This window comes from Cynocephalus volans, chromosome 5, assembly GCF_027409185.1.
Source record: "Cynocephalus volans isolate mCynVol1 chromosome 5, mCynVol1.pri, whole genome shotgun sequence".
NCBI lineage: Eukaryota > Metazoa > Chordata > Mammalia > Dermoptera > Cynocephalidae > Cynocephalus > Cynocephalus volans.
Window position 1 is genome coordinate 7,274,831 of NC_084464.1, and position 27,805 is coordinate 7,302,635.

Here is a 27,805-nt window from a genome sequence, read left to right on the forward strand (position 1 = left end):
ATATCACATAGCAAATAAATAGAGCTGTGATTTGTTCTTAAATTAATCCCAAAGTCCATGCTCTGTGCATTACACAACCAAGGTTTAAAGTGATGAAGTGTCAGAATGCCACCATTCTTATCTTTGAAGCTGTTGTTGATTTATTGAAGTTATTAATATCTCACTAGATCTAGCATGTTTTTTCAAAATAAATATGATTGTAAGTGTAAGGAACCAAGTAAGAAACATTTGTATTTCAGCTTAAATATTTCTAAAGCTCCTGTCATTCCTGAGAAAACAATTAGTCTTTGCACTGTCTGCTTGTACAAAGTATAAATTGTATGTAGTACTGATGAAAGTGATCAAATCAGTGAAACTATGCCAATTTTAAAATATGCAAACAGTTTTCTTTAAGAAATTCTTGGGTTTGGGGTGATTGTTTTTTGGTACAAATATCATATAGTTTAAGTTATGACACAAAAAATGACTTCATTAGATTTCAAACTCAGTGCATACACACAGATCTACATACTTGTCCGATGACTCTTTATTAATTCACAGTGATTTTGAGCTCTTAATGCTTAGACTTGTGAACAATATATAGGAATTTTTGCATAATTCCTGATATCTTTGAAAACGATTTCTTTTATTCAACTAGCAAAAACTTCCTTGATAAGGTTTTGAGAGTATATGGATTTTTTAATATATTGTTAACCTACCTTATGAAATATATAGGTCAGGCAACTAGAAACAAAGAAAAGCTATATTAAACAATGATTTTAATACCACAGCATACAAATATAAATCAGTATGTCAAGCCCCCTACTAAATCTATGTGATTTTTCATATTAGCATTTGGTGGAGCCCACTAAGGGGAAAATGTGATTGAAGTATAAAATGAGTTACTGCATCAGTCTCACTAAAAATATACTAAAGAGTTTTTATCTTCAAGATTCCACTAGAAATCAGGGACTGTGTTGCTTCTCTGGGTAGCATTAGTTTAATAAATAAATAAATAAATTCCAGCATGCTTCCATTGGCCAAGGTGGGTGATAAACCAAATTAATGAAGTCAGTACTCGGGTCAAAATACCTTTGCATATCAAAGCTATTATAAATTTAAAAATGTTTTAATATGGATGCTTCTAATTTTTAAAGGGACATTCTAAATGCCGAGCAAATGGCCTAATCATTTCAATCAATTTTATTAAGAACAAAATCATAAACCATTTGAATAATCATTTGGAGTTTATGGTAACAAAATGTGACCTATGTTAACAACAGCCAAGCTCTATTCCTCTCCCTAAATGGTTTTGCAAAAATAGAACTGTCACTGGTATTATTTAGCTTTCTCTGTGAGCACAGTATTCTCCACAATGTAGACTCCATGTCTCCTTCAGAGATTATAACCAAAGACCAGCAATTCTGGAGATAACAGGTTTCTGTCTTTTCTTAGTAATTCTGCATTCCAAGTTTGGTGAAACTGATAACAGAAAGACAAATGAACAGACATACCCTTACTCAGTTTCTTTCCTCTTTTTAAAGATGGAGAATAAATCGCTTTATAATTTTATTGTTTTTCACTGTATTAAAATATTTGATGTAATTAAGAATATCTTTTGAATGGATAAAAGATATAAAAATGTTAAAAGGAAGCAAAGCTCATAGTTTCTAAGAGAAATAGTTATGCTAAATTCTACTCAGAAGTTCTTTATTGCACCTAAATTTCATGATTGCTTTCTTTCAGTAGTAAACTAGTTGCAATAAGCTTCATTTTTAAAGCAATTTATTACTTATTACAAATGTTCTGTTTCCCAGTTATATTTTTAACACTCTGTGTTATCATGTCCTTATAGACAGCACAAATAAAATAACCAAGATCTGTAATATAATAGAATTAAAGTATTTAAATAAAAATTATTTTTAATTTCCACAGGTATCAAATGAAGATTTATTAAGATTACTGAATATTACTAAAAATTACTCTTTTTTTAGATCCAAGAAATTAGCAGAAATAATGAGCAAGAAAATGACTATGAAGAGCATATTATCTCATTGTCTACAAGTCCTCCCTGTAAGTTTTCCTGCATGTCATGTATATAAGTGACTTCTATATTGTGGTATATGTAACTGGAAAAGTAAGACTGAAGAGACGTGAAATGGTATTTAATTAAATAAATGCTTTTTATGGGTAAAATGGTAGAGATCTACTACATTATATTACTAATTTAAATACATTTAATAAGCTCAAAGTTTAATAATCAAACACCAGTTTTTTCAATCCAGAGAGAACACAAGTCATGCTGATATAAACATTCTATTTGGCAGCTATATTTTTTTCAGTTTTTTTTTTTAACATAATTGCATTCTTTGCGGACCTTAGTTTTCTCAGTTATGAAGTGAGAAGGTTGAAGTGAGATACTCTCTAAGGTCCTCCTTGGCTCTAGTAGTTGTAATTCTATATTCTGGTGACTGAAGACTAATTCGCTGATCCTACATATTTATAAACCACCCATCATGTCAGGTTTCATTAGTATGCAATGGCTTGCTCAACATTTTCACCAGCATGTCTGCTAGGCATCTCACTCAATATTTCTGAAAATCCTGATTCCTGTTATTCCCAGACCTCTCCACCTGCGGACTTCTCCATCTCAGTGTCAATGCCTTCCTTCCGTTGTTCAAGTCAATCCAAAATCCTTGGAGTGACCCTTACAATTTTTACTTTCTCTCCTATCCCATATCCAATTTGTCATGTAATACTGTTGACTCTACATTCAAAATATTGCCAGCATTCAATCATTTGTCACCTCTTTCATTGTTATCTATCCTAGTCCACACTGTCATCAGGTCTCCCCTGGATTATGTCAATAGCACAGCGGTTCTCAATGGAGAGCTATTTACCACCCCTTATGTGACCAATTTGGCAACGAACAAAGGGTTTTTTTTATTGTCAAGACATGAGGAGGGAGGATTGCTGCTGGTATTTAGTGGGTAGAGACACCAGGAATGCTGCTAAATATCCTGTTATGCACAGGAGAGCTCCTCAGAACAAGGGATTATGCAGTCCGAAATGTCTTTAGTACTCATGTTAAGAAATCCCATGATAGCAACTTCTGCACTTGCCTCCTCTCACTTGCTATGCTTTATGAAGGAACTAATCAGTTTTCTGCTCCAAATCCTCCTCTACTTTTCCATTGTATGCATAATCCTTCTCATCACCTATGATGCCTTAGATAATCTTTTTGTTGCCATCTTTGACCACTCTCTTGCTTGTTCAAGGCTGCAGTGACATCTCACACATCAAGCATGCTCCTGCCTCAGGGCATTTGCAATTTCTCTTCCTTCTAAACACTTTTCCTCTTGTATCCTCATGGCTTTCTTCTATCATAACTCTCCACGATACCATTGCTTTTAATTTCCCTTTACCTGCTCCTCTTTTTCATTGCATTTATCAACATTTAACACTACAGTTTATTTTTCTGGTTGTTGGTTTATTACCTGTCCTCTCCTTCTAAAAGGCATGTTCAAATAGATCAGGACTTGTTTTGTTTACTGCTGATTGTATCCCCAGCACCTGTAACAGTAAATAGTCGATGTTTAATTAAACATTATAGACCACAAGTTTTTCAAGTGATAAGCAAATCAAATAAAATTAAATGCTTTGGCAAAATCAGTAAACTCCTTCAAATCTGTTGCACAACACACCTCCCCAAAATGCCAGATATTAAATTAATGAATTAATGCACCGAAGGTGATATATCTTATCATTTTTAATAATAATAAAAGTGATGATCAAGTCCATGATAGATAATGATGATATATTCATCAAGACATTTAATCTTCAGAAGAACTGTCTGTAATAAGAAAACATAATTTCAGTTCTTTGCAAAGGAAAACCTCATTTCTACAGTTTGGAACTGGAAACTTTCTCATAAAGAAAGCTCTGTGTGACTGGGCTCAACTGTCAGGTTCCTTCGTGGAGAGGGGGTGAAGCACACAACACCCTATGTCAGCAGATTTCTGTGGGCATCACCATTACCATCAAGTGTACTAAACCCGCTGACCCATTGATCTGACTCTCCAGCGCTGGATTCCAGGTTTGGGCATATTTGACCAGTACCATGGAGCTTCTGTTGCTTATTCGGTGTTAACAAACACTGAATACATAAACAGCACTGTGACCATGACTAATTGTCTGTAGCCTAAATGTGATTCTGAGTTGATGACTGATTGGCCCAGACAGGAATAGTGAAGTCCTTTTGCTACCCTAAGCAGTGATTTCTTTTCAGTCATTCCATCATCTACTTCATCAACATTTCTTGAGGCGACTTTATTTCAGGGTCTGTGTTTGGTGTTAGTGGTAGAAAAATGAATGAGATCTGTGTAGACATATCATGCAAAAATGACCTTCTGTCTGCTCTGGCCAGGCTGGTAATTAAAGAATCTTGATTCAGTTCTAGTACTGGAAGCTGTATCTTTCTTTTTTCTCACATGAGAGAAGAGAAAAAGAAAAAAGAAAATTCCATATAGTAATATGGGGTACCATCACGGGCATTATGTTTTACCACATAATTTTTCTACTATTGCAGAAAAATTTCCATGTTTCAAGTCTTCATATTTAAAAAAATAATAATAAAAATAAGTAAATAAATAAAGTTATTTTCCTTCACAATCTGCTATTTGGCTTTTTAAGCTGTATTTTATTTTAGTGATATTTTAATACAACAATTGTTTGCACTGACAATAACAATTCATATATTCCAATGTCTGCTATAGAGGTTCCAAAGCCCATTCAGAAGTTCCAAAGTCTGTTTTAAACTTTTTAATCCTTTATGTTTTTAATGTATTCACTTTCTTTTTTTAAATTTTATTTTAACATTTACTTATACATGTTTGCGGAGTACAGTGTGTTGTTTCAATACATGCGTATACTGCACAACAAACCCTTTATTTGGAGATTTTTTAAACAAAGAAAATTTAATAAAAGTGTTTTTAAGATTTACAGTTATCATATTATATTTTTTTCTATTTTCTTCGAGAGTAGTTAAAGAGCATATATTGTGTATAATATAAAAACAAATGAGGGCACGGCTGTTAGAGTGGAGGGAATTCAGATCATTTGGTTAAATTTTAGGATAAAATGCATTTTTTAGGTGAGAGAACTGAGCCTCAGAAAAATTTAACTACTATTGATGATTTGGATGCCTTCCTCATCAAAAAATATTAATGTTTTCCCAAGTAATATTTTCAAAAAATTGGTATGCTATCTATAATAAAATTAATATAATAAATTATAAAAATTATCATGGCATCTATAATTAAAATATAGCATATATAATAAGTATATTGAAATAATAACTAAATAAGAGTCAGAGATTCATTTCTATTCATTATTTATAAGCAAGTCAAGGTTTATTTCTTTTTTCTTTTATCTTTTGCATCACAATACTTATTTAATTAGGTCACTTATACAGTTTTCTAATAAAATGCAATAATGCTATCAAATATATGAATCTGCTCAGAGAACTGCAGAGAATCAGAACATCATTACATGCATAAGTGTGTCATGTGCTGAGGTAGCGAGAGATAATGGAACTTTGACTGTTCATTTCGTTAATATTTTAAAAGCCCAGAGATGACTGTTCACTAAAGTTACGCATTTGACAGCTTTCCACTCTATCAGGTCGTGAAAGTTCTAGTAGCAGCACTGCTACTTCTTACAAATGTACAAAATGTGAAATGCCTGCAGACGGTGTGTTTAACTAAGTCAGACAATCTTCATCATGAACAGCCGCACAGAACCCAGCATTTCAGCAGGAAAGCGGAAAGTCGTCCAGGCAGAGCGCGGCTGGGGCCGAGGTGAACGCAGCCCCCGGGGCAGCGGAGGAGCGTGAGCCGCACGCGGAGGCCGAGCAGGAGCCTCCCGAGGCCGGCGGTGGCAGCTCCGAGGACCCATGCGGTGACTGGCGCGTGTTCATCCCGAAGCCGATCCAGAAAATGGGTCACCAGAGCCGCTCATGAGCAGCAGACCCGCCTCGTCCCACCGCGACCTGTAGCTGCCGCCTGCCAGCTGGAAAAACGTCACTTCACCTTCCACGGTAAGTTTAAGGTTGAAAACAAAACAAACAAACAAACAAACAAACAAAAAACACCCTTGACCGGCTGACACAGGTAGAGTGCAGAGGCAAATCGACGCAGAGCTCAGCTTTTGAAACCAAGAGCCGCTTTCCTCCTGCTCTTTCACAACTAAGGTCTGAGAGATGAGGCAAGAGATACCTGCTGCTAGATCTTTCTTTCTCTTCCTCCTTCCTTCCTTCCTTCCTTCCTTCCTTCCTTCCTTCCTTCCTTCCTTCCTTCCTTCCTTCCTTCCTTCCTTCCTTCCTTCCTTCCTTCCTTCCTTCCTTCCTTCCTTTTCTTTCTTTCTTTTCTTTCCTCTCTCTCTTTCAACCCCCTTTTCTTTTCTTTCTTTCTTTCTCTCTTTCTCTCCTCTCCTCTCATTCTCTCTCTCCGTCTTTCTTCTGGAAAAAAGTCTCATTACAAAACTTTAAGAAAATAAAGAAATAAAACTTGGGAGGAGTCTATAGTTCTTCACATAAAATGAACCTCAGGTATCCTGTGGAAAACAACATTGCTTTCAAAAAATACTCTCAGTCTTCTGGCAAGAGGGACAGGATAATATTTTACAGATGATTTGCAAGTGGCCTTGGGCACTTCACTTACTTGGTAACTATAGGAGAATTAAGTGGTAAAGGATTTATCGCACACTGCATTGCGACCCAAATCTAACAGTATTCTACACACAGCCATAAGTGGAGGAACTGTCACCGCGGCCAGTAGCATTTGTTCCCAGATGCAGGAATTAGGGTGTGGAAGGTGGGGCTGTGCTCTTCCAGCCTTGCACAGGGTGGGAAGAAGAGCTTCCACACTGGGCTCGTCTGCCAGCCTGTTCAACAGCCTGAAACACTTCCAGCTCTAGGTTGACTCTTAAAGTTGTTAATTATAACCCACTTATTGATCATTGTTGAATATTTACTTTTCAAATAATAAAATGTTCTTATGAAGAAAATTTAGTAAGAAAGATGAAAAAAAACACCCATTATCAAAACCCCATTTGTCACTATATTTTAGCTGTCGGGTCCTAGAAGGCTATAAAGTACATAAACACACTGTTTCAAAAGTGAAGCTTGAAGCAATGAAATTTAATATTTTTTCCTTGAAGGCCCTGTATCTATGAAGGCTCAAGTTTATCAGCATAAGGCTTACTAAGGTTATGCACTATATTCAGAGATGGAAGGTGCTGCTTAATGGAAAGTACTGCAAACTACTAGACACTCGTCTGATTCATTCACTCCTTCAGCAGGTATTTATTGATTACCTACTATGTGTCATGCTCTTGTAGACCCTTGAGATACTCCTATACCAATGAAATGGGTATAATCATATTTGGGGGGGCATAGGTTAGTAGTACACTGGTAACAAAATTCTGGCATATCATTCTCATTTTTTCAGATTTGAACAATTTCATGTATTATTTAATTGTTACAAAGGCAAGGTTTCTTATGGCAGGTTAAGTCTTGTAAAGGAGCTAATATTAAATTATGTTTTTCTTAATGTAAATTTTTATATATGATATGTTTGGTTAGGAGATCTAAAACTACTCTACCCAGAGTGTTCACCAGAAATGTAATGGTGGCTAATACATCTCCTGAAATATAAAAAGCAAAATAAAACAAAAACCCACTCCTTTTATTTAAAAGCTTTATTTTCATATATTGTAATCAGTGCTACATTTCATCTTATCCTTTCGTAGGACTGATATTGGAAGTGAGTAGAAAATAAAATGCTAATTTTTTTCATAAATTTTTTTTTATTAATGTCTTTAAAAGCAAGGCTATAAGCTACCACTTATTTTTCACTGTAGACTTTGTATGGGGTCTTTGACTTTACCTGGTGATAACTTCAGGATTGTCCTTTAAGATTAGCTTCCATCTACCCTCAAGTTACTGGAAAAAATAAAAATGAAAAAGGACATCTCATCAATGCCCTAGGCATAAAATTCCTCACGATGGATTTATGAATATATTCATTGGAGAAACTAATAATATCTAATAATATGTAACTCTATAATAGGGCACTTTTCAATTTCTAAAGGGCACGTTGTCTCTTTTTATCTTCGCAACGATCCTGCAAAGTAACTATCACTGTGTTGTCTTTGACTCAGATCCCAGACCACAGAGCCTGCGATAGCAATGTGTCAGATACTTACTTCAGTGAACATATTTCCTGGGCTTGTAGCATTCTTCTCTTTTTTACACACTCTTGCCCCAATTATTTCAAAAGTTGGAATTATGGGAGTGTTTTATTTTAATCTTTACTTATTAATGTATAACCTGAATTAAGAAAGCTCACATCCCACTCTTAAATGCAAAGTACAATCAGATACTTTGGAAAATAAAAAGTAAAATGTATTATTTCTAGTGCAAGCTCAACTTTAAAAATAGTTGGGAAGAGAAGTGGGTGGGAAAACAGAGTTAACAGCTCAGGAAATCGGTTTATAAAAGTAGGATAGGTGACACATTCCGCTAAAAATGAACACTGTAAAAGTGCTTCCCACAACTTAATCTGGTTTCACCTGTGATTCTGTCAGTGAAACAGAAGTCACAAAGTCAAATTCTCAAAACCATATTATTCACAGGGAAAAAGGCAACTCTTGATGATTTTAAAGTTAGTGCTAGTCACATAAGTAGTTAATACTGTACTTCTTAAGGTAAACTAACAGAAATAATAAAATTGAAGACTGTTGGGAGATTATCCTGTTCTCTCTCATAAGTCTACTCAAAACCATTGCTGCATCTTTTTAGAATAATAACTTTTTATTCTGCTCTACTATTTGTCTTTTCTCTTAGATTCTAAGATTTCCCACTAAAATCTTCATAAGTAAACTCAATAATTTGGTGGGGGGGGGGAAGTCAGATTCTTACCAAACAAAGGACAAATTTAACAAACAAAAAAAGAAGAAGAGAGGGAGAGGAAAAAAAAAACAAAGCAAATAACCCTTAATTGGTCTGATGGAGAGCCATTGAAATTCTTTTCAATTTATTTATTCACCAAAGTATATCATATCTTTGTCTTCTAAATAACTGCTACTAAAATATTTGAACACATTCGTATAAAATATGTGAAGATTTTACTGAATATAAAAACCATAAAAGACTCTGAAACTTGTAACTTTATGCTTTTCATATGAATTAATCCTTAAGCCATTGGTTATCCACGCTGTCTTTCATGTTACAAGTCCTAGTTCTGGTGTCCTTTATCTAGGAATGAGGTGCGTGTTGGTTTGCAGGAATCATGAGTTACGTTTTTGAAGATCAGTTTGTCTTAGCCAGAAACTGACTGCTCGGAAACCAAGTAACAGTGTCGTTGGCTATTCCCCATCATTTTCAGAGAAATTGAATTTTAGGTTAAATATCCAGTGCAAGCAATATGGAAGGTAAAATGACTTCACAGGAAAAAAATCTAAGGGTATTATGCTTGAAACACACAAATTTTCAAAAAATTTGGAGTGTGAGACAGATTTGTAACTCAATTTCCTGATATTAAGTCATTCATTATATATGGATGTATTCACAAAATAATGTGGAAATATTTATATGTTTTTAAAGAATTTCATATTTTAAAGAAAGTGTTTTTGTTAACAAAATTAACAATTATAAACTGCAGGAGGAAGTGTTAGTAAGTTACATAGTTCACTTTTACTTGGAAATTTATGGGGTAATATATAAATTATTTTTATGGAGATTAGGAGCTTTTCTCGTATCATTTCTTATAGCATTTGATTAAGACACTTTGGGAAACTCAAGCAAGTGACTAAGCAATAATATTGCACTTAATAGAAGAGTAAATACAATATAAATATTTTATAAGCAGGCAAAAGGGCGGAAGGCCACATGGAAAGAAGAACTGGTGTGGTCCTGGCGTGAGACAAGAACCAGGAGCTGAACTCAAAGGAGAAGAAGAGAAGAAAGAAGACAAAAAGGAGCAGGAGAAAGAGGAAGATCCACACACTTTTGCTGAGATCGATGACAGCGAATATGACATGACACTGGCCAACATGAGTATGAAGAAGACAACTGGAAGTCGGTCTTTCATTATAAACAGACCTCCTGCCCTGACACCCCGACCCACAAGTATCCCTCGAAAGAGGAAACCACACCTTACATAGCTCAAGGTAATGTTGTGTTGTTGTTGTTGTTTGTTTGTGGATTTTTTTTGTCCTTTTGTGTATCAGAGGGGAGTGGGTATAAGGTGTTGTGATTAGTGCTCTAAAACTCCAAAGATTAAAAGTATCTTTTCAAGTCACAGTTGAGACTTGAATTTTACAAACATAATGAATAAAGAAAACAAGAATGATGGCTTGGGTTCTGGCTTCTAATTCTCCATTAAGAAGGATAATTTTGATAAGTCATCCAAGGAACATAGAATCATGGCATATATGGAGAAATTCTGTTTGATATTTCCTCCATAATTACAAGAATTCTACATAAGTCTACAATAACAAAATGGAAATTGGAACAATTAAGGTTATGAAGGCAGGGAATAAGCTTTAATTAGAAATTCTCTGATTTTCTATCACAGTGATCTCTAGAATATTCTATCTCTTTGACAAGGCTGCTAAATCCCAATAAATATTTTTAAAAGGGAGAAAATAGATACACCTTGATACAAGAATTTAGTTACATTCTAGAAATTTTTGAAGAGGTAAATTATCTTCTATACTCCTGAAGAGCTAGAGCTGGGTCTGGAGCTCACAGACCCCTCAAGCCCGTTGTCCAGACTGGGTCACAAACCCTTCCCATGCCAGGCTGGGTCAGCAGACCCCTCACACGCAGGTCTATGAGCTAGGTAACCGGCAAACAGGTCCTCAGAAGCCACAGGCTGGAAAGCATGGCAGCTTGGTGCAGCGGCCAACCAAGGCAGTAAACTCCAGCCAAGGTGGCGGTGATGCGCATGCATGCTAACTCCACCCCCCCACACACAATTTGTTTACTGAACCACCTCCAACTGGCCAGGAGGCAAAGGGAACCCGATTAAATTATTCTGTTATCCCAATTTAGGGAGATTCTCAGGACCACAAATACTGACGCCCATGTTATATTGTTCCACTTTTGGGGACTTATCTTGCCATTTTTCTGTTGTCAGTCATATTCTTATTTTCCAAGATCTCTTTTTTGTTCTTTGTTCTTTTTATAGCATTCTCTTCTCTTTTGGAGGTGGAAAAGAAGTGTAATGCAGTATCTGTGTTACTTTGTTTTTGCTTAATTTTGTTTTGATTTAGGTTTTTAAATTTGTTTTGATTTTTATTTTTCTTCTGCTCTCATTGTCTCTTCTTTCTGTATTTGTTGTTTGTTTGTTCTGTCTATATTACTTGACACTTCCATCGAATATGGCTATTCTCAGCTATGCTTTCATGTTTAAGAACGAAGCACCAAAAATGTGAACAGAACCTCTACTTGTTAGCTTGTCTACTGCATTGTATGTAATAGGGAGGTAAGCACCCTTTTCATGGAATGACCCCAGAAAGTAATTTATGTAGCTCTGTTCTCCTATACTTTTCAATTTTTCTAGAATAAAATCTAACTAACTTTAGTCTGCACTTACACTCGTATATCTAGTTGCCAGCACAGTGAGATTACAGTGTGTGGAGAAGACTGGGACATTTCTTCACTCAGAATGTTCAATTTACCTTGCTCTACCTGTTTTCAGTTCAGTGCCACCCACTGTGCCTCATCGCCCACGTTCAGAACAACTTCAGTTCAATTTCTGTAATGAATAACCTCCCATCGTGTATGATTTCCCCATTTCACAGTGTTGGAGAAGGAATTTAGGGCTGTGATTGCTTTAGACTTTCAACCAATCCTCATCTTTAAATAAGTGAATTGGGATGGTTTTCCTCCTTGTTCATTTATTTATTAATTACATAAAGATTTATTGAGTGCCAATGATAGTCTGTGTATTAATTTTGCAAATTCTGTACATCGCAATGGTGTAATTTGTCCCATACATATATGCACTCATAGGATTTTAGGGAATCTTAGAAATCTTGAGTTTCTAAGAAATTGTAAAGGTTATTTAACTCACCTACCAAGCCAGTCCCACTTCAATATTTATAAGGCATCTTTCTAATTCACTTATGAATTCTAATTTATTCTCATGATGTTTGTATTACATAAAGACAGGAACCAGCATTATAATGTTTATTTGTTTTTGCAATTAAGTAAAACAGGTGTAGTTATTTGCCCCACAACCTAAATCAGTAGTAAAATCCCCTTCCATTTTTTCTTCTTTTTCTCTTTCACTGGGATATATTTGCCTGCCTCTTTCCTTTAGGCAATTGATTGTAGATCATTCTGTTCCCATATTAGGAAGAGATTGCCTCATCAGCTACTTCTTCCTTGATGTTATTTGTATTTCACAGGATAAAAGTCTTTCCTCACATCTTTCTTCTTTTTCTTTTTTTTTTTTTTTCCTTAGCTCAGGCATATCTGTTAAGTGGAATTGCCACCATTTCCCAGAAAGCCATCCATTTAATTAAAAGAACATTAATTGTCCTCAGTTCTTGCCAGAGCACAGAAGTGGCAGCAGAATGTTGAAACATCCAGGGTGTGTTAACACACCGAAAAGAGAAGGATGTGGAATCGGGGATGGAAGAAGAATACAGGATGCAGAACTTCAAAGTACTATTTTAAAATCTCAAGAAAGCACTGTACTAGGAAAGGGACTAGGAAAAGGAAAACCAGGGAGATACAAGAAAACCGTGCTGGCTTTGTAGAAAACTCTGTACTCAGATTCAACCAGTGTTACCAAAACAAGTAAATTTATATATCTCAGATTCAATTTCCTCATTGTAAATTAGGGATAAAAATAATATCTACTTCCAAGGTTGTTACAATCTTTAAATGAAATAGAATTAGCAAATACCTGCACAATAGTTGGTATGTAGTATGCATTCGATACATTATAATTAAAAGCAATTCTACTTTGTCTTTGTTCAGTTCTGGACAGAGGATGACTTTGATAAACTAACGTTAAATTACAGAAAAAGTGTTGGTGTGTTTCTCGGATTCTGGAGGAGTCAGAAGTTAAGGAAGATAATAGAGCTGGAGTGGGTGGGGAGGAAGACCTTGTCCTCTAGCGGGATAGCTTGGCTTTGTCCACTCCTTGTAACCATTATTATTCGGTAACTTTCATGATAATTTCAGATTTATGTAATAATCCTGTCGGCAGTAATAGCCTCATTTTAGAGAAAAAGAAACTGACGTTCAATGAGTTTCAGTGTCTTGCTCGAGGTGATAAAACTAGGAGGAGGAAAAAGTGGGATTTGGATGCAGATTAATCTGGTTTTGTGCTTGTGCACATGGCACCACAGATGTCCTCCACCAATACGTTTATTTCTGAATTATTTACTAATATTTATGTTTTCCTTCTGACACATAATATCCATGAAGGAAGAGACCAGCCTCATCCACTTTTGCCCATTATCGTATCTCTGGTGCCAAGCTCAGTGCTGAATTTCTAGTGAAAAATAATGAACGCCGGAAGACTGTTAGCTAAATAAATGAATGACAGAAATAACGAGACCCACTCCAATGTGTCCAGAGTAGAAGGCTTCGGAAACACTCGGAGGATGCCCGGAGGAATGTCCATCTACAGTCACTAAACTTTCCCTGCTTTAAACCACCCTGTGTTCAAAGCACTGATAATTGAAGGGAAGAGCCCACATAGAATAGGACAAAGCTCTAAGATGTTCACGTATAGCTCGTCATTTTCGCTGCTTTCATAAAACATGACATATGAGAGAGAAGCTCTATTTCCACCATCGTCATCATCCCCCACACAGAAATATTACTTATAAATGCAGAACCGAATCCTTGCTGGCTCATTTTTTTTTAAGATTTATGTTTCTGATTTTTTTATTCCATTGCTGTTGTACTAAACCTAATCTTAAATTAACAACCACAACAAGAATAATTCACTTTTCTTAAAAAGATATTGAAGTTTGCCTATTTTCAGATATCATATTCTCTCTACCTTTTTCTCCCTGTAATACTGAAAAAGATCGGGTTCACTAAGTTTCAAGAATACAGAGGAATTAACATGGATTTACAGTCTTCTTTAGTGACAGAATTCTTGATTTAAGACAAATCAAGGAAAGAAAATGAGCACTTGGCATGGTGTAGATAGATTGGTAGTAAAACTATATCCATAAATCATGCAAAGAGATGAATGCCTATTGGGGAAATTTTTTCAATATCAGTGGACAATTTTCCATTTCTTCCTCACACAATTAATAGAACAGAGAGCCTTCTTCAGAATCTACATGGCTGATTTGGGATAAAATATGATTTCCCTTTCAATTTTCAATTGCTACTGAGTTGCCCTTGGCATTTTGCAATGCAACAAAGTTTTATATGACCTTTTTGAGAGCTACGCAGATACTGGGACCCCAAAATGTCAAGTACAGCTCAGTTGCTGTCAGAAATTTTCCACTTGCAATTCACTTGTACTTGAAATTGATCACATACAATGCAATTGAAATGCAAAAAGAAAAAAGAAAAAAGGACCTTGTAGAAACTCTTAGGAAAATTAACCCATATCACTGCAAATGTGACAAGGTAGAATGGTTTCTGTCCTAATTAATTATGAAATATGGTCAAGTGGATTAAAGTAGGTAAAGTAGGTCTTAGATCAAGTGCCTGGGGTCCTGTCTCTGGCTAGTGACCTTGTCCAAACCATTTAGCTGCAGGACATGGATATATATCATAAGTGTTCTTAGAACAGTGACATATTTATCATTCTGTCTGTAAGCCTAGTGTTCCTGTCTTTCTCCTGTGACCCTCTGCCTCGTTCCTTCTTCTGATAGGGTGCTGGTGCAGCTCTGCAAAGGAGCGATCATTCTGCCTTGCGCTCATGCTGTCCATTGAAGGGGAGCACGTCTGCTTGTGTGACCCACATGTCTTGATTTACTCTTTCTGTCCTTCTCACAGCAGAACATCATGATCTCCTGGCTCCTTCACAGAGACACTGAGTAAAACCTGAGAAGGGAGTTGCAGAACATCTGTTAGAGTGTTGGCATAATAATGACGAACTTTTCCAGTCCCATCTTCCAGGATTCATTCCTTTATATTAGTGAAGTGAGAAGGAGGCAGTAATCAACTGTGGTGTGAAGTGACAGTAAAGGGTTTGTTTTATGCAAGAAAATGAATACAAATGTTATCAAGCACTTAGACTTTCACTGAACAGCAGTGTGAATTCTGGTCTTTTTCCCCTCAAGATATAGTGCTCCTAAGCTCTCTGTTAAATACATCTCTACTAAGAAGTTTAATTGACCTACAGCAGTAGTTCTTAACTGGTGGTGGTTTGCCTCCCAGAAGACATTTGGCAATGTGTGAATACATTTTGATTGTCACAACTAGGACAGTACTAGTAGCATCAAGTAGGTAGAAGCCAGGAATGCTGCTAAACATCCCGCAGTGCATAAGCTAGCCCCCAAAAACAAGGAATTATCCAGTCTAAAATGTCCATGGTGCCACTGTTGAGAAACTCTGACCTAGATTATTTTCAAGTCAGAGTAATCATTTGAATACTTTAGAGAACAATCATTTAAAGATAAAATCATAGTTTTATCAAACAGCTATCCACAGACTCTTTTTTCTCACTTTAGATTTCCTGAATTCACAATATTTTCCCTGAAGACTTTTAATGTGTGCATCCTTTTAACTCTAAATAAGTAGCAGTTAGAGAAAAACAAGGTGCTTCCTGGTGTTGGCACACTGACAGGAGCATCCCCTAAGGGACTGGCAGCCTGGTGTAGTGAAATTCATGAAGACTGTAAAGCTGGATGCAACTGAATTTGACTTATGGCTTTGCCAGTTATAGTTTGTGCAAGTTGCATAACCTTGCTTCATTTGTCTTTGTTTTTGTTTTTTATTTTCTGTTTTTAAAGAAATGGTAATAACTGCTTCACAGGGTTTTCACATGAGAACTAAAGCTACATATGTACGGTGGCCGGTGCAGAGTAGTATGCAGGAAATGGTAGTCACTGTGATGGCTGGTATTCTGCAGACACAGACGGGAGGGCAGACCTGCCGTGGCCCTCTCCCCTTTAGTATGCCTTTTGCTTCTTCCCTTTTACATGGGTTTTGTATGGTAATACATCATCTTGCATGACTTTCCCGAAGTATTTATTAACTACCTCTATTGAACACTATCTAGAACAAATGGGCACAGGCCTGTCCTTTTGGAATTTTCAATCTGCATTTCTATAGTTTGAGACTTATTAGCAGAACTAGTATTTAATATTTGTTCAAAGTGAGCACAACCAGATAGTTCATCTGAAGTTCAGAGGAGAAAACTGTTTAGAGTGTCGAGTGTTATCACCCTGTGAAATATAACAAAATGCAAATCATGATCCACTGTTGCTTCTCAGGATAGCAACATTTCCTGGCATGGGGGTTGGGGGTTAAGGCAAAAGAGAAGGCCGGAGAAGTTACTTTTTGGTAATCACTGAGCATGAACCAAAAGGTGAACTCATCATAATTTCCACAGTCGTCTAGTGACTTCCTTCCTACCCAAACCACTTTTCTTTGAAACGAAAGGAAAATTCCTTGGGATGCTACTCAGTATCTACACTTACATCATTTCACTGAATACAAATGGGCAAAAAGAGAAGTGGAGTAATAAACCCAAAAGAAGTCTTATGGGAAGAGATTAACCCCCAGTCCAGTGCTATGCAAGCAATAGATGTTCAATACATGCTGCCTGCCTGGTAACCAGAGGGAGGAAGACCTGCCTACCCACTGATTAGTAGAGGTTTTGCCAATAAACTCATTGCAATGGCCTCAAGCTACAATTACATAGAATTCCACCAAGCAACTGTTCTCTCTCAGAATGTCCCAACTTCCTGGACATTTCTAAAATAGAAATATTCTTATTTGCAACAAGAAGAATAAATGTGCAAATAAAAATAGTTTGTGTTCTACTTTAGTAAAAATTCAGTTCCTTATAAGTAGAAAAAATAATTTATAGTGAGATCTCCTGGTTTGGGAGAGGATTTTTATGGGAGCACTTCTATCAGACAAAGTTTCTGCTATAAATTGGAAAGAAAATTAATGTTTTCTCCTTAAGAAACTAAAGTATTCATTGAAATCTCCATTGATTCAAATTTCTGTGCCATTTTCTTTTATGCAGCTATGTGCTTTCCAACTTTCCATCTCTGCCAATCTCGAGAGTAAGCTTTGGTAACCATGTCAGTGACCTCATGTGTGCTAGCTGACGATTTACAGATTCTTCCTAAAAATATAATGCCACCACTCCCAGCCACATGTGTCTGCCATTCAGTAAACTACTTTCAGGTGAAAGACTTTCATGTTATGTGGCTGATGTGACTGTTTATTGTGTCTGCACTACCTTGAATGCATCTGTTCAACTGTGGTGGCCTGATTCTGATAAATTTGTTCAAATTAATAACCTGTAACTATTGCTAGCACAATGAAATGGTGGTTTTAAGGTGACTGGAGAGCTCAGTCTTTCTTAGTTAATTTGCAAAGAGGCCACATCTTAATTTGACCTTCAGATTAGTCAGCATTACTACTTATAGGGTTAGAACATTCTGTCCTCTGCATGTACCAGCTAGACAAAGGGATTGTGTACACTGTTTCTTTTACCTCATTCTGCCTTTCTGTGATTAGCTTTTATATGGTGCATATTGGAGGAACAAGGTAGGCAGAATACAGTTACAAGGACTGAATTATGACCCTTGCTCTTCCTGACTATTTCTCATTTCTGTCCTCTTTCATCAGTAGGCGGTATAATGACACATTTGACCTTTACTTAAATGAATACACCAAAATTAGAGGATAGTCTGGCAACTGTGACTATGCGTTATGTACCTTTGTGTCCTCAGAACCCAGCACAGCACTTAACTATGTAGTTAGCAACCTATTGAAAGGTTGTTGAATGAATAATAAACATACTGTTTCCACTCTACATAGTATCGTTCTCTGAAAGTTCAGAACACAATACAGATCCGTGTATTTTATTTTATATCAAATCTCTAGTTTCAAGAGTGATCTCAGTGACAGGTGTATATCTCTAAATAACATTTCATTGTTCAATTCTAGTGGGCATGAAACCTCAAGGGGCTTGTGGGTTATAATTCATACCTTCATGAATGCTATTGGCTATTGCACAGACTTTTTATCACCTTAGCCACTTAAAAATAATTCAAAATAAGCTTTATCAGATTTTCTAAGAAGGGCTGCTCTGGAAGAGTCCCTTTGCTTGAAATAGGCCACAAATCAGGTTAACATGAAGAATGTTCTTACAGAAGCAGCCTGGTAAGACAAATAGTTCTAGTTAATCATTATATTTCACCTTCTCCTCTGCTCTTCTGCTAGCTCTGCTTTGCTTAACATTTTGAGTATTTAATACTATGCTAATGTTTTCCATTCAATGTCATTCCTATTCTGGAGAAAATTTTGCAGAAGTCATTCCACCAATATTTAAAATAAACAGGGGTGTTATTTGGGAGATTTCTATTTTGGGGTGTTATTTTATACCTCAAAAATTATTTTTCCTATTGGTGGGAGCTAAAAATTAATATATAAATTCACACACACACACACACACACACACACACAAAATAAAAAAAACAAGGGGGGGAAGAAGATTTAACAACCACAATTACTTGAAGATGATACGACAAGCAAACAGAAAGGACATTGTTGGGTGGGGGGGGGGGGAGGGAGAAGGGAGGGAGGTTTTGGTGATGGGGAGCAATAATAAGCCACAATGTATATCGACAAAATAAAATTTAAAAAAAAAATTAAAAAAAAAAATTTTTTTAAAAATATTTTTCTTTCTCTATGGACTTATTTTTATGTTTAAAGGTATTGACTACAACTAATAATGCATTCATGTTTCTTTCTTCTCAAATTCTAATTTTTGGTAGAAAGAGAAAAAATAAGATTTTACTGGGGCAGAGTCATCAAAGTTGACATATGTCATAAGTGCCTTGATAGCATTCTTTGAACATTGATGGGGTAAAATGTGATGAAAATAATATCCTCCAAGAATTTACACACATAGGGATAGGATCATATCAATATATTATTTAAAAAATTAACGTTAGTCTGTGATTTAACCTTCTAGCTTTTATATTAGTCAAAATCCCCAGATTACAAATAATTTCTTCTTCAGAAAATAGCATTCTACTTAAATTCATACTCACTTAAAAATTTATCCTGGCACCTTTGGACCTGGGAATAAGAACTGGTAACATCTTAGAATGTAATAGCTGAGTGAGATGTTAGAGATCATTGCGTCTAAGCCCTAACTTTATTGACAAGAAAATAAAGGTCCAGGAGGAGAAAGCCCTTTTCCATGTAATGCATGCTGTTAATATAAAGACAAAACTAGACTCCTTCTGCTGTGCCAAATTGGTTAGCATTCTAGTATACAGATTTTTTCCAGTTACGATATGTTTAAAACAGACTCATCTAACTCATCACAAATCTTGCTGTACAAAAATATGTACTTTTGTATATAAATCTGAGTGACCCATAACCCAACACTCAGTTCTCACTCTAGCACAGATTTTATATTTACCTCTTGTAAAGTTTGTGTGAAGTGATTGAATATGGTAAATATAAAGTGTGTAAAACTTTTTAGAACAAAGGTTTTACTGGTGGAAGCAATTTAAAATGTTTCAGTTAATATTAACTGTAAAAAAGGAAGATTGACAAATTCTAGAATTTTTTATTTTATATAGAATTTTATATTCTTTTCTAAGGCCGATGAAGTATGTGTCGTTGATATGCGTGTTTGCTTCAGTGATAATTGTGATGGGTTAACTCTTTCTTCAGGAAACAAGTTAAAATAGGTCCTTTCCCAAGGTGACCTTATAAACTTAAAAACACCTCCCAACTTGCATAGAGAAGAGAAGACGTGGAGATGTGCATGGAGACTTGGAGATATGCTAATTGCTAATTAGGCTTTTGTAACAAAGTGAGGCGCATCTTTTGGTGGGAGAAAGGGGACAGGGAGGAATGGATGCAACTGGAGATGAATTAGCTGGGAATTCCAAGGCAACTAAACAGACAGAAAGGACCTTTGTCCTGTTTGGTGTGACCTACTACTGCACATGCTGCTTTTAAAGAGTTCTGTTATCAGGCTTTTCATAATCGCCTCATGGATAGCATCCTACTCTCCCATTCCAATCCTCCACCCTCGTCCTGGACTGCTCCAAGTATAAGTCATGGTGAAATCTCAATAATAAATAAATACACTACGTGTAAATTCTTAATCTAGTAACTGAAAAAGAGCATTTATTTGGTATTTACTGTATTTCAAATAGCCTGAGCATTTGTTGTCAACAGAAAGTATTCCAATAAAATATAGGTTATAAAGTGGTTTTTAACAAAGTAATGCAAAATAAAATGCTGAAAAAATAATTCCATTTCCAAGTACTCTGTAGCTTCAAACCTCAGCAGAATTCTTTAAACTTATCAATTAATGTAATTTTTATTTGAAGAATTTATTGTCTGAATTTATCTTTGGACTCAGGTCATTTCTCATATTAATGATAGCATATTACAGCTTTTTAGTCTTATACATCCTCATTTATATCTTAACAATATGGGCAAAAAAGTAGAAAAGCTCTGCATGTTATTAAAATTTCGAAAGCATTGCATTTTTTAAAGACTTTTAGAACTGGCCAATGGAAAAAAAAAACAAACACCACTTTTAAAAATTCTTCTAGTATCCTAAAATACATTCACACACCACGTATCCCTCAGTATATTTTATTTTAGGAAAAATATAAGCCACTAACCCAGAACTTGCCAGTTAGTTATATTCAGCATGTTTTGCAAATACTAACTTGAAGCAGAAAACTGATTTTCAACCAGAAATGTTATTTTGTGTATCATTTTTCTCAAACACATTATACTTTGAAAATGTATTTGCCTCTTCTGTTTGAGAGAGGACAATAGACAGGAGTGTCCTTTCTCTTGACAGCATCTGTCAAAGTATATATGCTTAATAAATAATTGTTGCTTTGATATATTTGGGGGCACTTTTTTAAACTCAAAAAATGTCCCTGGTATGATCTTGATATTAGATTGGTTTAAAGCATGTTATAACCAAAGACAGTGATCTCAGATAACTGCAGGACGCTTCCTCCAGTCAGTGTCTGAGCACCACCACCCAGCTGGAGCACTCTCACTCCCACGTGCCTCAGTTTAATTACCCAGGAAATCCTGTTGAGCTGTTAAAGTGAACAAGAGACACAGCCATGTTGGAAATGCTCTAAGGCTCCTTTTAATCCTCTCCCTCTGTTTCCTTCTTTACCTATAAAAGGAAATAGTCATGGAAGGGAAGAGGTAGCAGTGCTGGAAAGAACCAAGCAATAGATTGAAGTTCTAGGCTTGAGGGTCTAAGTCACATCTCTACTAGCCAACAGCTTTGGGATCAAAATTTGCAAAATTACTTCGCCCTTTTACAAGCTAGTTACTTCCACCTCCCTCATCTATAAACACATGAGGTTGGACTAAATCTCCAAAGCTTCTTCCAGTTCCCAAACCCTTAATTCAAACTGCCCATAAAAATAAATGTAACCCTGGGATGTTCATTTTCTAAAGTAAAGTTGTAACAGGTCTGGACTTTTTCATTAACAAATGCCAGAAGCTATACAGAACTTTGTGGGTGCTCAATAAATGTAAGTACTAAGCAATAAATTTTATCTTTCATCTGCAAAATGTGGTGAGTAATGCTGACTTGTCTCCCAGAACTTTGTGTAAGAAATAATAAATGAGAGCAAAGCACTTTTCAGATAATGAAGTAATTTGAATAAGCTACTTTAATACGTCTGAGGTCTAGATAGGTGATGCAAAAATAAAGTGTCTTTTTTATTAGCACATCTGTGAAATACAACAGTCTTTTCATCTGTTTAAGAAGAAACAGTCATTACCCTTGCTTATCACCAAAAAGTCAGCATGAGTAATTTCTGTGCAAATGGAATTTTTCATGTGATGTTAACATTTATCACTTTTAACAAAGTGCAGCTTTAATCTCTACCTGATATCAAAATGGAATCATATCTTGATTCAAATAGTTTAATGAGGCATTCCATTAGCACTGTCCTACTCTGCCCACGAAAATGCTTTGTGAAATGACTGATAAGCTGCACAAATGAGAAAATTGTATATATAATAATCCTCCTACTGAAAAATAATACAATTCAGGAATTGTTACTAAGGAAAAAGATATATTGCATTCTAACTTCCTGGAGACATCTACAGTTTGTTATTTTTAACGTTTATGTTCACTGAATAATATGTTCTATATTATTTACAGTGTTCCAACAAAAGGCAGCCAGAAGGCAATCTGACATTGACAAGTTCCATGGTCCTCGTAAGAAAAAAGGTACTGACACTAACTTCAGTCTACCTAATACTCTCTAAGTAAGACTTAAAGAAAACTTATGAATACTGAATAAAGCCTCTTAGGACAGGAATAAATAATTGGGTGCTTTATTAATTTTACTCTTAAGTTAGTGTCTAACTCAAATACAATTTTGCCATAATATAATAAAATTGATGCAAAAAGATTATTTTAATTAACAAAGACATGAAATGGCCTCGTCAAAATATTTGTGATGATGTGGTTGATGTTGTTTTGAGGGCTCCAGGAAGGTCAAGTAAGACAAATTCTGTGTAGAGGGAAGTCTGTAGAACTTAACTTGGGTGAGAGGGGCAGATGATTGATTCCCCAAAGGAGGGAAATAGCATAGGTTGTCTATGCTCTGTGCTAAATGCCAATCAAAGATTGTACCCTTTTCCCACTATTGTCTAACCTTCAGTATTTGACACAACATTTTTTGAACAATTATTTGTCATGCAGAAAAGATCTGAAAACTATGACCACAAAAACATCTTACACAGGAGGAATATTTTCTGCCTACAGTTTTCCGTGAAATACTTGTCTCCTATTTAATACAGACACTAGAGCAAGTTATTTATTATGATTTTTTGTCCTGATAAGAAGGCCTTACTTACGGTTTAAAATGAAAATTGTAAAAGGTGGCAGAGATACAGACACCATTAGCTGACTGTAATAATCAGTGAGCAGATAGAGACCCACCTCTGTAATAACCTGGGTCCAGAATAATATTACCTTGAAATTGGTACCAATAAATTGCTAAGAGAGACATTAAAATAAAACCAGGAAATTATTTCATGGCAGCCCATAATGACTCCCATAGTCAGTCTCCTTTTGTGCCATTGTGGAGATCAATAGGTAATGATTGTGCCAACTTCTAACTCCCCCTGAACTACTAAACATAGAATCTCAATGGACCTGCTCCTAGGATGCTATGAATTGTCCTCAAAACAAAGGTGTGCCCTTAAATGAATGACCTTCACCTATCACTTCAAGTAGCATTGCCCACAGCAGCAAGGTTATACTTGGATCATTTTTCCAATCAAGTACATGTTGTTTGAATACAACACATGATGATGCTGAACTTCTATTTTTCCCATGAATCACTTGGATTCCCTGCTTGGAAATTTACATGCAATAACTCTGTTTGACAATTTTCCATTTTTGGTGATTTCATATTTTTAAGAGACATGTATATCTTTTTTAAGTCTACTATTATGCTCCCACTGTGTCTTTAGCACTCTTGAGAAATAAATGCAAAGCTCTATGTAATATCATTGTACAGTTAGGATCAGAACCGTACTAGGGAATTAAACAAGGTAGATAAGATTATTCCTATCTGGACTCTCCCACATACCTCACAGAGCTTTGGAAACAATAATGGGAGAAGATGCTTTGAGTTATTTGGGAGAAAATTCCCTAAATCATTTTTCTTATAAATTATTCAATTACATTTTTAATTAAATTCTCTTAGAGTTAAGGGGAAAATGTGAAGGGGCACACAGCAGATGAAGGAAGGTGACAAGTATAAAGTGTAATAAAGACATCTGTGGAAACCTTGGTCTTACCAACCATCCTTCTTGCTGCCCCACAGAGAGCAGGATGAGGAAGAGCCTGATTCAAGTATCCATATGTACAGAAAAATAGTACCAAATGGTGCCCAGAACAAAAGCGGGGAGAGGAAAATGGTGAAAGGAAACAAGGACCTGATCATACAATATTTTATTGAATTGACATCTATCTATATCTTGTTACCTAATTTGCTTCATAAAGGTCAATTTCATTAGATTGTTAAAATTTTGGGGGGATAACGATACTGAAAATTTTGATCATATTTTATTTGAAATTTTTTTCTTTCTGGATTTAACATATTGAGGACATTTTTGATAGTCTTCTTACAGCAGTTTCCCTAGATTCCTTTAATCCTGGATATCAGTAACCTACCCGAATGGAACAGAACATTGCTCTATTTGCAAGGACTGAGGGAATATCAAACCTTACGGAATGGTTTTTTTTTTTAAAAAAAAAAACTTTCTCCAATGTCTACAAGCTGCAGAGAAATCAACATCTAGCATGAGGAAAAAAAAAAAGATAATTATAAATCATTGGGAATATTTTCAAGTAAAAGAATTAATTACCTAAGTACCTAAAAGGGCTTACTCCATCCATCCGTATATCTCTAAACTGCCTAGATATTATGATCATCCAGTCAATGGAACATACTAGGCAATGAAAACTGCTTACTACTGAAGTAGTGAATACTCTTCAAATATCCTGAGATTTTATAGCATAATAGGAAAATTGGTATATACTTCACCAATGATAATCTCTTTGGAAAAGAAGAGCAGGGCCTTTTATGAAATGTTTGCCAGAGTCAAGATTTTCTAAAGGGGCTAGACAAGTTCTCTAAATAAGGTTAAAGAAACTATTTAATTCTTCCACTATATTCTGGAAGGAAAAGGGATTATGACAGCCAGTGATTTTCCCACTGTAAGTGTAGGCATTTCAGAGGCACTAAGTTCAAGACTACCAAGGGATTGCCAGGAAGTTACATTATTGCTAAGTCAAAGAATTTTCCTGAAGAACAGGAAAAAAAAAATTAATTGGCACCATTTCCATGGAAACTCAACAGATTTCTTCAACTCAATTTTCACATCCTGAAAAAATACAAGTAAAAGTGCTGAAGGCTTAAAATAAATTTTTCCAAGTTCATTTTGAATTAGAAAATGCCAAAGAATCACAGAGAATACGCTGCCACCACACCTCCACCCCCTTCCCAAAATTGAGTCTCACAGAGCAGTCAAGGGGTTGTTCCTCAACCTTGTAAGCCAGAGAACTGAATTTTGTCAGTAGGTTTAGGTTGATCAGGGTTTTGAAGGCTGAGTTATGTTAACTAAGATCACAGAGGGCTGATTTATTACCCCCATTCCTTCCCAGTGAATAAAATACTTGCATTCATTTGGCCCCTGCCAAACACTGAAGTTTCTGTAAAATATACTTGGCAATTAGCAGACTGCTGGGTGAACATGATCAAGTCAAAGAGTGCTGGCGGAATGTAAGGGCTCCTTTAAGGACGTGGAAATATCTGGCTAATTTTCCCTGCCTCACAAAACCATCTAGTAGTCCACGGTCAAGATTGCTTACATTCCCCAGACTATTATATCATTTTCTTGGACTGTGCATAGGGGCCTTATCTATCTACACCATTTTACCTACAGATATGACCAACTGATAAGGCTCAAGCATTCTTAACGAAATGCTTCCCTGTGATCGTGAATCACAGATCTCCTCTGCTATCCAATTAAATGATGAACCTCATCAAGAATGTGTGGTTGCTATCACTGCTGGAGGGCAGCGCTTTTCTTTGAGCAGGGAGAGTAGATGGGCAGGCGGAGCACGTCCACTCTAACCAGATGCGGTACCAGCCACTCCTAACTCTAGGTGAACATAAGAACTTTTTATGGAGCTTCTAAAACTTGATTGCCTAAACCCTACCTTAGACATGGACTAAATGTAGAACAGAAAATAGCAATCAGCAATAATCTAAAAATCAACATATAAAAAACCCTCCCAAAAGAAACTATATGTTTCAGAAGCCACGTTTTGGTCAAGTTTAGCCCCTAAATATGTTATATTTCAAAATAACCTGCACAATATAATTTAAATTTTTTGCCAGCATTTAAGGCTATATTTCATGTTAAAATTCAAATTTCCAACCACTCCGATTTATAAATGTATCATTTACTACAAATGACTTTTGCTATTATTTATTATTATGTTTTCCATGTTTTCTTATAGTTGAAACACATTTCTCTAAAGTCATATAATTCTACCAAAAGTGGGAAAATAAAAGGTATATCAAAAGTCATGTTATCAAGAAAAAAATGAAAGAGCATTTTTGTTTGTGATAATGAAGACTATTCAAATGTATTTAATAAGCAGACACTAAGTCTTTGCTCAGTCATTTGATCGCCTGGCCCCTGTAGGCTTATGAGTTTGCAAACCCGTGATATAGTCCCTGCCCACCAATTTTTCACTCCAGACTACAAAATCATTATTGGCTGGTCTTTTGGGAGGTGTGCAGGCTCATGGGAAAGATACAGTGAGGGAACATATCTGTTATGTGTTGTCTAAGTGTCCAGTGCTGCAGCAGTTCTATAGATGCTAAATAATAGAATTGTGTATAAGCAGGAGAGCTGGGGAAACATGGAAGGTATTATTTAGCCTTATGTGGGGAAAAGAGAATGCTGATCTCTGCGGTATTTTCATCAGGGTGTTTTTGCCAGTACTGGCTATATTAAAGAGAAAAAGAGGAAAATTGTCAAAATGTGGTCATTTGTACTCCATAAAAGAATAATGGCCTCGGTTCCTTTTTCCAGTATAACTTACATTTATTTCCATTTGTCATATTGCTCACAAAAGTTTTTTTTTGTTGTTGTTAAAGTTATACCTGGAACATTTTGTGTAACAGCTGAGTTCTTGCCTAAAATGGCCATGTGTTAACAACCCACAGTGCGGCCTTTCTCAGAAATGAAGGCAAAGCATAAAAAAGATGAAATTCTTAGTAACAGTGAGAACAAAGACTGAAAAACAACCTTGCTAGAATCTGGGACTAACTCCAATTAATTCTAAGGTTGAAAAAAGGTGATTGAGACAAATAAATCAATTGTCTGGCCCTATTGCTTATGAAAGAAAGCAGTCCTTTGCTCATAAATGAAGGTAGGAAGATATTTAATCAACCTTCCCCCACTGGCCCCCAGCTACCTCTCTACTACGCAAATATTAACATTTAAATGTGCTCCGCTCCCCAGCTCCGGTCTTTCTGTATACAGTAGACCAGACCTTTCCTCCCTGTAGAAAGTGAGAGGTGGGGGGTTAATGTTACACTTTGCTCCTCCTGGGACCCTCAAGTAAAGCTTGACCTAGGTAAACAAAGCTTCGGAGAACAGGAGAGTAGGGAACTGAATATGCTGACTGAATGGGCTTGCTGTGTTCCAGGAAAAAGTGAGGACAGTTACCCATATTTAAAAGCACCCTAACAAACCTTTTTAATTATAAGAACAAAGAAACAGTTCTAAAGTATTGAGGACTTACTTTAAGTTAGATTTTCTAATAAAACAATTAAAATTCATTTTAAAAATTGAAGAATCTTTGTAACAAAAATTTGAGATAAGGGACTACAGTAGTTATGCAGGAAGAGACTGCAACTTAAGTTTAAATTTAGTCAGGTATTTTGTTTGTGTTAGAAGAAAACAAATATAATAGTTTTAAGGATATCCAAGATTCTATGTCATCATGAAAGTATTACCCAAAATATATTCTAACCT

General features: G+C 35.8%; 1 pseudogene; it reads left to right on the forward strand.

The window, feature by feature from the left end:
- The first annotated feature begins 1,006 nt into the window (after positions 1-1,006).
- Positions 1,007-27,805, forward strand: part of LOC134378236 (B-cell scaffold protein with ankyrin repeats-like) — a 109,845-nt pseudogene continuing 83,046 nt past the window's right edge.